This window comes from Erithacus rubecula (genome assembly GCF_903797595.1).
Source record: "Erithacus rubecula genome assembly, contig: scaffold_125_arrow_ctg1, whole genome shotgun sequence".
In the NCBI taxonomy this organism is placed as follows: Eukaryota; Metazoa; Chordata; class Aves; order Passeriformes; family Muscicapidae; genus Erithacus; species Erithacus rubecula.
In genome coordinates, this window is record NW_027636167.1 from 136,386 (window position 1) to 148,482 (window position 12,097).

A 12,097-nucleotide genomic window follows, 5' to 3' on the forward strand; every position below is an offset into this window, starting at 1 on the left:
TTGGCAGTATGGCCACACTGGGACCAGCACCAAAACCAGAACCAGCACCGAGACTGAGATTGGCATTATGAGCACTCTGGGACCAGCTGTGGAACCAGAACCAGCACTGAGACTGAGATTGGCAGTATGACCACTCCGGAACCAGCACTGGCATCGGAACCAGCGTTGAGACTGAAATTGGCACTATGAGCACTCTGGAACCAGGACCGGCACCAGTAGCAGCACCGAGACTGAGATTGGCACTATGAGCACTCTGGGGCCTGCACCGGCATCGGAACCAGAAAGGAGACTGAGATTGGCATTATGAGCGCTCTGGGACCAGCAACAGAATCAGCACTGCGACAGTTATTGGCACTATGAAAACTCTGGGACCAGCACTGGCACCGGAACCAGCACCAAGACTGAGATTGGCACTATGAGCACTCTGGGACCAGCACTGGGAGCAGAACAACTCTGAGACTGTGACTGAGAGCAAGACTGAAATCAGAACCAGCACCGAAATTGGTACCCATAAAGAACTGGCACTGGCACCAAGACTGAGACCAGCACCAACACTGGGACCAGCACCGTTAGAATTCTGGGGCTGGGAGCGGCACAACTCCGGGGCTGAGACGGAGATCGGCACCAGAACCCGCACCGAGATCTAGATTGGCACTATGACCGCTCCAGGAAGAGCACCGGCACCAGAACCAGCACTGAGGTTGAGATTGGCACTATGAGTACTCTGGGAGCTGCACCGGCACCGGAACTAGAAACGAGACTGAAATTGGCACTATGAGCACTGTGGGACCAGCACTGGAATGAGAACCGAGACTGAGATTGGCACTATGAGCACTTAGGGGCCAGCGCTGGCATCGGAAACAGCACCGAGACTGTGATTTTAATTATGAGCACTCTGGGACAATCACCAGAATTAGCACCGAGAATGAGACTGGCACTCTTACCATTCCGGGGACAGCAGCGGAACCAGAACCTGCACCAAGACTGAAATTGTCACTATGATTAATCTGGGACCAGCGCTGGCACCAGAACCAGCTTTGTGACTGAGACTGACACTATTACCACACCGGGACCGGCACCGTCACCGGAACCAGCACCGAGACTGAGACTGATAATATGAGCACTCTGGGACCAGCACGGGCACCGGAACCAGCACGGAGACTGAGATTGGCATTATGAGCACTCTGGGACCGGCACCTGAACCAGAAACGAGACTGAGATTGGTACTATGAGCAGTCAGGGACCAGCACCGAAATTACCACCGAGACTGAGATTGGCACTATGAGCACTTTTTGACCAGCAATGTAACCAGAACGAGCTCCGAGACTGTGATTTTCACTATTAGCACTCTGGGACCAGCACCGGCACCAGAACCAGCACTGAGACTGAGATTGGCATTATTACCACTCCGGGACCGGCAACGGCTTTGGAACCAGCTCCGAGACTGAGATTGGCACAATGAGCACTCTGTAAGCAGCACCGGCACTGGAAGGGGCACCGTGACTGAGATTGGCACTTATAGCACTCTTGGACCAGCACTGGCACCGGAACTAGCTCTGGGACCAGAACCACTCTGTGAATGTGAATAAGAGCAAGACTGAAAACAGAACCAGCACCGAGACTGGAACCCACATAAGAATGGCACTGGGACCAAGACTGAGACCAGCACACGCACTGGGACCAGCACCGGGAGAATTCTGGGACTGGGAGCTGCACAACTCCAGGACTGAGACTGAGAGCGGCAGCAGAACCAGCAGCCTGAGTAAGTTTGGCACTTGGAACGCTCTGGGAGCAGCAATGGCACCAGAACAAGCACCGAGACCTAGAATGGCACTATAACCACTATGGGAATAGCAAAAACACCAGAACCAGCACTGAGACTCAGATTGGCATTATAAACACTCTGGGACGGCACCTGCACCGGAACCAGCACCGAGACTGAGACTGGCACCATGAGCACTCTGGGACCTGCCCCAGAACCGGCACGGAGACTGAGATTGGCAGTATGACCACTCCGGGGCCAGCACCGGCACCGGAATCAGCACCGAGATTGAGATGGGCACTATGAGCACTTTGGGATCAGCACCGGCACCGGAACCAACATTGCTACTGAGATTGGCACTATGAGCATTCTGGGACCAGCACCAGAAGATGCACTGAGACTGAGATTGGCAGTACGACCACTACGGAAACAGCACTGGCATCGGAACCAGCACCGGGACTGAAATTGGCACTATGAGCACTCTGGGACCAGCACCGACACCAGGACCGGCACCTAGACTGAGATTGGCACAATGAGCACTCTGCGACCTGCACCCGAACCCGCACAGATACTAAGACTGGCACTATTAGTACTATGGGAACAGCACCAGAACCAGAACCTGCACCGAGAGTGAGATTGGCTTTATGAGCACTCTGGGACAGGCACCAGAACCAGCACCGAGACTGAGATTGGCACTATGAGCAGTCAGGTTCCAGCACCAGCACCGGAACCAGCGCCGAGACTGAGATTGGCACTATTACCACTCCGGGACCAGCACCGTCACGTGAACCAGCACCGAGACTGAGACTGGCAATATGAGCACTCTAGGACCAGCACCGGCACCGGAAGCAGTACTGAGACTGAGATTGGCACTTATGGCACTCTTGGAGCAGCACTGGCAACGGAATCAACTTTGGGACCAGAAACACTCTATGAATGTGAAGGAGATCAAGACTGAAAACAGAACCAGCACCGAGACTGGAACCCACATAGGAATGGCACTGGGACCAAGACTGAGACCAGCACCAACACTGGGACCAGCACCGGGAGAATTCTGGGACTGGGAGCCGCACAACTCCGGGACTGAAACTGAGAGCGGCAGCAGAACCAGCAGCCTGACTAAGATTGGCCCTTGGAACACTCTGGGACCAGCAATGGCACCAGAACCAGCACCGAGACCTAGAATGGCACTATAAACAATCTGGGAATAGCACAAACACCAGAACCAGCACTGAGACTGAGATTAGCATTATAAACACTCTGGGAAGGAAACTGCACCGGAACCAGCACCGAGACTGAGACTGGCACCATGAGCATTCTGGGACCTGCCCCAGAACCGGCACGGAGACTGAGATTGGCACTATGACCACTCCGGGACCAGCACCGGCACCGGAATCAGCACCGAGATTGAGATTGGCACTATGAGCACTCTGGGACCAGCTGCGAAACCAGAACTTACACTGAGACTGAGATTGGCAGTATGACCACTCCGGAACCAGCCCTGGCATCGGAACCAGCGTTGAGACTGAAATTGGCATTATGGGCTCTCTGGGACCAGCATCGGCACCAGAACCGGCACCGAGACTGAGATTGGCATAATGAGCACTCTGCGACCAGCACCGGAATCCGCACCGAGACTGAGACTGGCACTATTAGTACTATGTGACCAGCACCGGAACCAGAACCAGCACCGAGTCTGAGATTGGCACTATGAGCACTCTGGAACCAGCACCTACACCAGAACCAGCACCGAGACTGAGATTGGCACTATGAGCACTCTGGGACCAACACCGGCATCGGAACCAGCACTGAGACTGAGAATTTAATTATATGCACTCTGCGCCCTGCACCAGAACCAGCACCGAGACTGAGACTGGCACTATTAGCATTCTGGGAGCAACAGCGTAATCAGAACCAGCACCTGAGAATCAGATTGGCACTATGAGCATTCTGGGACCAGCACCGGCAGCAGAACCAGCACCGAGACTGAGATTGGCATTATGAGCACTCTGGGACCAGCACCGGCACCAGAACAAGCATTGAGACTGAGATTGGCACTATGAGCACTCTACAACCGGCATCCAAACCCGCACGGATACTGTGACTGGAACTATTAGTACTATGGGAGCAGCACCGGATCCAGAACCTGCACCGAGACTGAGATTGGCACTATGAGCACTCTGGGACCAGCACCGGCACCAGAACCAGCACCGAGACTGAGATTGGCACTATGAGAACTCTGGGACCACCACAGGCACCGGAACAAGCACAGAGACTGAGATTGGCACTATGAGCGTTCTGGGACCAGCACCATCATCGGAACCAGCAAGGAGACTGAGATTGGTGCTATGAGCACTCTGGGACCAGCAACAGAATCAGTACTGCGACAGAGATTGGCAATATGAGAATTCTGGGACCAGCACCGTCGCTTGAACCGGAAACGAGACTGAGATTGGCTCTATGAGCACTCTGGGACCAGCACTGAAATTAGCACCGAGACTGAGATTGGCACTATGAGCACTTTTTGACCAGCAATGTAACCAGAACGAGCTCCGAGACTGTGATTTTCACTATGAGCACTCTGGGACCAGCACCGTCACCAGAACCAGCACTGAGACTGAGATTGGCATTATTACCACTCCGGGACCGGCAACGGCTTTATAACCAGCTCCGAGACTGAGATTGGCACTATGAGCACTCTGTGAGCAGCACCGGCACCGGAAGGGGCACCGAGACTGAGATTGGCACTTATGGCACTCTTGGAGCAGCACTGGCACCGGAATCAACTCTGGGACCAGAAACACTCTGTGAATGTGAATAAGAGCAAGACCAACTGTGGAACCAGAACCAGCACTGAGACTGAGATTGGCAGTATGACCACTCCGGAACCAGCACTGGCATCGGAACCAGCGTTGAGACTGAAATTGGCACTATGAGCACTCTGGGACCAGCACCGGCACCAGAACCAGCACCGAGACTGAGATTGGCACAATGAGCACTCTGCGACCAGCACTGGAATCCGCACCGAGACTGAGACTGGCACTATTAGTACTATGTGACCAGCACCGGAACCAGAACCAGCACCGAGTCTGAGATTGGCACTATGAGCACTCTGGGACCAGCAACAGAATCAGCACTGCGACAATTATTGGCACTATGAGAACTCTGGGACCAGCACTGGCACCGGAACCAGCACCGAGACTCAGATTGGCACTATGAGCACTCTGGGACCAGCACTGGGAGCAGAACAACTCTGAGACTGTGACTGAGAGCAAGACTGAAATCAGAACCAGCACCGAAATTGGTACCCATAAAGAACTGGCACTGGCACCAAGACTGAGACCAGCACCAACACTGGGACCAGCACCGTTAGAATTCTGGGGCTGGGAGCGGCACAACTCCAGGGCTGAGACGGAGATCGGCACCAGAACCCGCACCGAGATCTAGATTGGCACTATGACCGCTCCAGGAAGAGCACCGGCACCAGAACCAGCACTGAGGTTGAGATTGGCACTATGAGTACTCTGGGAGCAGCACCGGCACCGGAACCAGAAACGAGACTGAAATTGGCACTATGAGCACTCTGGGACCAGCACTGGAATGAGAACCGAGACTGAGATTGGCACTATGAGCACTTAGGGACCAGCGCTGGCATCGGAAACAGCACCGAGACTGTGATTTTAATTATGAGCACTCTGGGACAATCACCAGAATTAGCACCGAGAATGAGACTGGCACTCTTACCATTCCGGGGACAGCAGCGGAACCAGAACCTGCACCAAGACTGAAATTGTCACTATGAGCACTCTGGGACCAGCGCTGGCACCAGAACCAGCTTTGTGACTGAGACTGACACTATTACCACACCGGGACCAGCACGGGCACCGGAACCAGCACCGAGACTGAGATTGGCATTATGAGCACTCTGGGACCGGCACCTGAACCAGAAACGAGACTGAGATTGGTACTATGAGCAGTCAGGGACCAGCACCGAAATTACCACCGAGACTGAGATTGGCACTATGAGCACTTTTTGACCAGCAATGTAACCAGAACGAGCTCCGAGACTGTGATTTTCACTATGAGCACTCTGGGACCAGCACCGGCACCAGAACCAGCACTGAGACTGAGATTGGCATTATTACCACTCCGGGACCGGCAACGGCTTTGGAACCAGCTCCGAGACTGAGATTGGCACAATGAGCACTCTGTAAGCAGCACCGGCACTGGAAGGGGCACCGTGACTGAGATTGGCACTTATAGCACTCTTGGACCAGCACTGGCACCGGAACTAGCTCTGGGACCAGAACCACTCTGTGAATGTGAATAAGAGCAAGACTGAAAACAGAACCAGCACCGAGACTGGAACCCACATAAGGAATGGCACTGGGACCAAGACTGAGACCAGCACACGCACTGGGACCAGCACCGGGAGAATTCTGGGACTGGGAGCTGCACAACTCCAGGACTGAGACTGAGAGCGGCAGCAGAACCAGCAGCCTGAGTAAGTTTGGCACTTGGAACGCTCTGGGAGCAGCAATGGCACCAGAACAAGCACCGAGACCTAGAATGGCACTATAACCACTATGGGAATAGCAAAAACACCAGAACCAGCACTGAGACTCAGATTGGCATTATAAACACTCTGGGACGGCACCTGCACCGGAACCAGCACCGAGACTGAGACTGGCACCATGAGCACTCTGGGACCTGCCCCAGAACTGGCACGGAGACTGAGATTGGCAGTATGACCACTCCGGGGCCAGCACCGGCACCGGAATCAGCACCGAGATTGAGATGGGCACTATGAGCACTTTGGGATCAGCACCGGCACCGGAACCAACACTGCTACTGAGATTGGCACTATGAGCATTCTGGGACCAGCACCAGAAGATGCACTGAGACTGAGATTGGCAGTACGACCACTACGGAAACAGCACTGGCATCGGAACCAGCACCGGGACTGAAATTGGCACTATGAGCACTCTGGGACCAGCACCGACACCAGGACCGGCACCTAGACTGAGATTGGCACAATGAGCACTCTGCGACCTGCACCCGAACCCGCACAGATACTAAGACTGGCACTATTAGTACTATGGGAACAGCACCAGAACCAGAACCTGCACCGAGAGTGAGATTGGCTTTATGAGCACTCTGGGACAGGCACCAGAACCAGCACCGAGACTGAGATTGGCACTATGAGCAGTCAGGTTCCAGCACCAGCACCGGAACCAGCGCCGAGACTGAGATTGGCACTATTACCACTCCAGGACCAGCACCGTCACCTGAACCAGCACCGAGACTGAGACTGGCAATATGAGCACTCTAGGACCAGCACCGGCACCGGAAGCAGTACTGAGACTGAGATTAGCACTTATGGCACTCTTGTAGCAGCACTGGCAACGGAATCAACTTTGGGACCAGAAACACTCTATGAATGTGAAGGAGATCAAGACTGAAAACAGAACCAGCACCGAGACTGGAACCCACATAGGAACGGCACTGGGACCAAGACTGAGACCAGCACCAACACTGGGACCAGCACCGGGAGAATTCTGGGACTGGGAGCCGCACAACTCCGGGACTGAAACTGAGAGCGGCAGCAGAACCAGCAGCCTGACTAAGATTGGCCCTTGGAACACTCTGGGACCAGCAATGGCACCAGAACCAGCACCGAGACCTAGAATGGCACTATAAACAATCTGGGAATAGCACAAACACCAGAACCAGCACTGAGACTGAGATTAGCATTATAAACACTCTGGGAAGGAAACTGCACCGGAACCAGCACCGAGACTGAGACTGGCACCATGAGCATTCTGGGACCTGCCCCAGAACCGGCACGGAGATTGAGATTGGCACTATGACCACTCCGGGACCAGCACCGGCACCGGAATCAGCACCGAGATTGAGATTGGCATTATGAGCACTCTGGGACCAGCTGCGAAACCAGAACTTACACTGAGACTGAGATTGGCAGTATGACCACTCCGGAACCAGCCCTGGCATCGGAACCAGCGTTGAGACTGAAATTGGCATTATGGGCTCTCTGGGACCAGCATCGGCACCAGAACCGGCACCGAGACTGAGATTGGCATAATGAGCACTCTGCGACCAGCACCGGAATCCGCACCGAGACTGAGACTGGCACTATTAGTACTATGTGACCAGCACCGGCACCAGAACCAGCACCGAGTCTGAGATTGGCACTATGAGCACTCTGGAACCAGCACCTACACCAGAACCAGCACCGAGACTGAGATTGGCACTATGAGCACTCTGGGACCAACACCGGCATCGGAACCAGCACTGAGACTGAGAATTTAATTATATGCACTCTGCGCCCTGCACCAGAACCAGCACCGAGACTGAGACTGGCACTATTAGCATTCTGGGAGCAACAGCGTAATCAGAACCAGCACCGAGAATCAGATTGGCACTATGAGCATTCTGGGACCAGCACCGGCAGCAGAACCAGCACCGAGACTGAGATTGGCATTATGAGCACTCTGGGACCAGCACCGGCACCAGAACAAGCATTGAGACTGAGATTGGCACTATGAGCACTCTACAACCGGCATCCAAACCCGCACGGATACTGTGACTGGAACTATTAGTACTATGGGAGCAGCACCGGATCCAGAACCTGCACCGAGACTGAGATTGGCACTATGAGCACTCTGGGACCAGCACCGGCACCAGAACCAGCACCGAGACTGAGATTGGCACTATGAGAACTCTGGGACCACCACAGGCACCGGAACAAGCACAGAGACTGAGATTGGCACTATGAGCGTTCTGGGACCAGCACCATCATCGGAACCAGCAAGGAGACTGAGATTGGTGCTATGAGCACTCTGGGACCAGCAACAGAATCAGTACTGCGACAGAGATTGGCAATATGAGAATTCTGGGACCAGCACCGTCGCTTGAACCGGAAACGAGACTGAGATTGGCTCTATGAGCACTCTGGGACCAGCACTGAAATTAGCACCGAGACTGAGATTGGCACTATGAGCACTTTTTGACCAGCAATGTAACCAGAACGAGCTCCGAGACTGTGATTTTCACTATGAGCACTCTGGGACCAGCACCGTCACCAGAACCAGCACTGAGACTGAGATTGGCATTATTACCACTCCGGGACCGGCAACGGCTTTATAACCAGCTCCGAGACTGAGATTGGCACTATGAGCACTCTGTGAGCAGCACCGGCACCGGAAGGGGCACCGAGACTGAGATTGGCACTTATGGCACTCTTGGAGCAGCACTGGCACCGGAATCAACTCTGGGACCAGAAACACTCTGTGAATGTGAATAAGAGCAAGACCAGCTGTGGAACCAGAACCAGCACTGAGACTGAGATTGGCAGTATGACCACTCCGGAACCAGCACTGGCATCGGAACCAGCGTTGAGACTGAAATTGGCACTATGAGCACTCTGGGACCAGCACCGGCACCAGAACCAGCACTGAGACTGAGATTGGCACAATGAGCACTCTGCGACCAGCACTGGAATCCGCACCGAGACTGAGACTGGCACTATTAGTACTATGTGACCAGCACCGGAACCAGAACCAGCACCGAGTCTGAGATTGGCACTATGAGCACTCTGGGACCAGCAACAGAATCAGCACTGCGACAATTATTGGCACTATGAGAACTCTGGGACCAGCACTGGCACCGGAACCAGCACCGAGACTCAGATTGGCACTATGAGCACTCTGGGACCAGCACTGGGAGCAGAACAACTCTGAGACTGTGACTGAGAGCAAGACTGAAATCAGAACCAGCACCGAAATTGGTACCCATAAAGAACTGGCACTGGCACCAAGACTGAGACCAGCACCAACACTGGGACCAGCACCGTTAGAATTCTGGGGCTGGGAGCGGCACAACTCCAGGGCTGAGACGGAGATCGGCACCAGAACCCGCACCGAGATCTAGATTGGCACTATGACCGCTCCAGGAAGAGCACCGGCACCAGAACCAGCACTGAGGTTGAGATTGGCACTATGAGTACTCTGGGAGCTGCACCGGCACCGGAACTAGAAACGAGACTGAAATTGGCACTATGAGCACTGTGGGACCAGCACTGGAATGAGAACCGAGACTGAGATTGGCACTATGAGCACTTAGGGACCAGCGCTGGCATCGGAAACAGCACCGAGACTGTGATTTTAATTATGAGCACTCTGGGACAATCACCAGAATTAGCACCGAGAATGAGACTGGCACTCTTACCATTCCGGGGACAGCAGCGGAACCAGAACCTGCACCAAGACTGAAATTGTCACTATGAGCACTCTGGGACCAGCGCTGGCACCAGAACCAGCTTTGTGACTGAGACTGACACTATTACCACACCGGGACCAGCACGGGCACCGGAACCAGCACCGAGACTGAGATTGGCATTATGAGCACTCTGGGACCGGCACCTGAACCAGAAACGAGACTGAGATTGGTACTATGAGCAGTCAGGGACCAGCACCGAAATTACCACCGAGACTGAGATTGGCACTATGAGCACTTTTTGACCAGCAATATAACCAGGACGAGCTCCGAGACTGTGATTTTCACTATGAGAACTCTGGGACCAGCACCGGCACCAGAACCAGCACTGAGACTGAGATTGGCATTATTACCACTCCGGGACCGGCAACGGCTTTGGAACCAGCTCCGAGACTGAGATTGGCACAATGAGCACTCTGTGAGCAGCACCGGCACCGGAAGGGGCACCGTGACTGAGATTGGCACTTATGGCACTCTTGGACCAGCACTGGCACCGGAACTAGCTCTGGGGCCAGAACCACTCTGTGAATGTGAATAAGAGCAAGAATGAAAACAGAACCAGCACCGAGACTGGAACCCACAGAGGAATGGCACTGGGACCAAGACTGAGACCAGCACACGCACTGGGACCAGCACCGGGAGAATTCTGGGACTGGGAGCTGCACAACTCCAGGACTGAGACTGAGAGCGGCAGCAGAACCAGCAGCCTGAGTAAGTTTGGCACTTGGAACGCTCTGGGAGCAGCAATGGCACCAGAACAAGCACCGAGACCTAGAATGGCACTATAACCACTATGGGAATAGCAAAAACACCAGAACCAGCACTGAGACTCAGATTGGCATTATAAACACTCTGGGACGGCACCTGCACCGGAACCAGCACCGAGACTGAGACTGGCACCATGAGCACTCTGGGACCTGCCCCAGAACTGGCACGGAGACTGAGATTGGCAGTATGACCACTCCGGGGCCAGCACCGGCACCGGAATCAGCACCGAGATTGAGATGGGCACTATGAGCACTTTGGGATCAGCACCGGCACCGGAACCAACATTGCTACTGAGATTGGCACTATGAGCATTCTGGGACCAGCACCAGAAGATGCACTGAGACTGAGATTGGCAGTATGACCACTACGGAAACAGCACTGGCATCGGAACCAGCACCGGGACTGAAATTGGCACTATGAGCACTCTGGGACCAGCACCGACACCAGGACCGGCACCTAGACTGAGATTGGCACAATGAGCACTCTGCGACCTGCACCCGAACCCGCACAGATACTAAGACTGGCACTATTAGTACTATGGGAACAGCACCAGAACCAGAACCTGCACCGAGAGTGAGATTGGCTTTATGAGCACTCTGGGACAGGCACCAGAACCAGCACCGAGACTGAGATTGGCACTATGAGCAGTCAGGTTCCAGCACCAGCACCGGAACCAGCGCCGAGACTGAGATTGGCACTATTACCACTCCAGGACCAGCACCGTCACCTGAACCAGCACCGAGACTGAGACTGGCAATATGAGCACTCTAGGACCAGCACCGGCACCGGAAGCAGTACTGAGACTGAGATTAGCACTTATGGCACTCTTGTAGCAGCACTGGCAACGGAATCAACTTTGGGACCAGAAACACTCTATGAATGTGAAGGAGATCAAGACTGAAAACAGAACCAGCACCGAGACTGGAACCCACATAGGAACGGCACTGGGACCAAGACTGAGACCAGCACCAACACTGGGACCAGCACCGGGAGAATTCTGGGACTGGGAGCCGCACAACTCCGGGACTGAAACTGAGAGCGGCAGCAGAACCAGCAGCCTGACTAAGATTGGCCCTTGGAACACTCTGGGACCAGCAATGGCACCAGAACCAGCACCGAGACCTAGAATGGCACTATAAACAATCTGGGAATAGCACAAACACCAGAACCAGCACTGAGACTGAGATTAGCATTATAAACACTCTGGGAAGGAAACTGCACCGGAACCAGCACCGAGACTGAGACTGGCACCATGAGCATTCTGGGACCTGC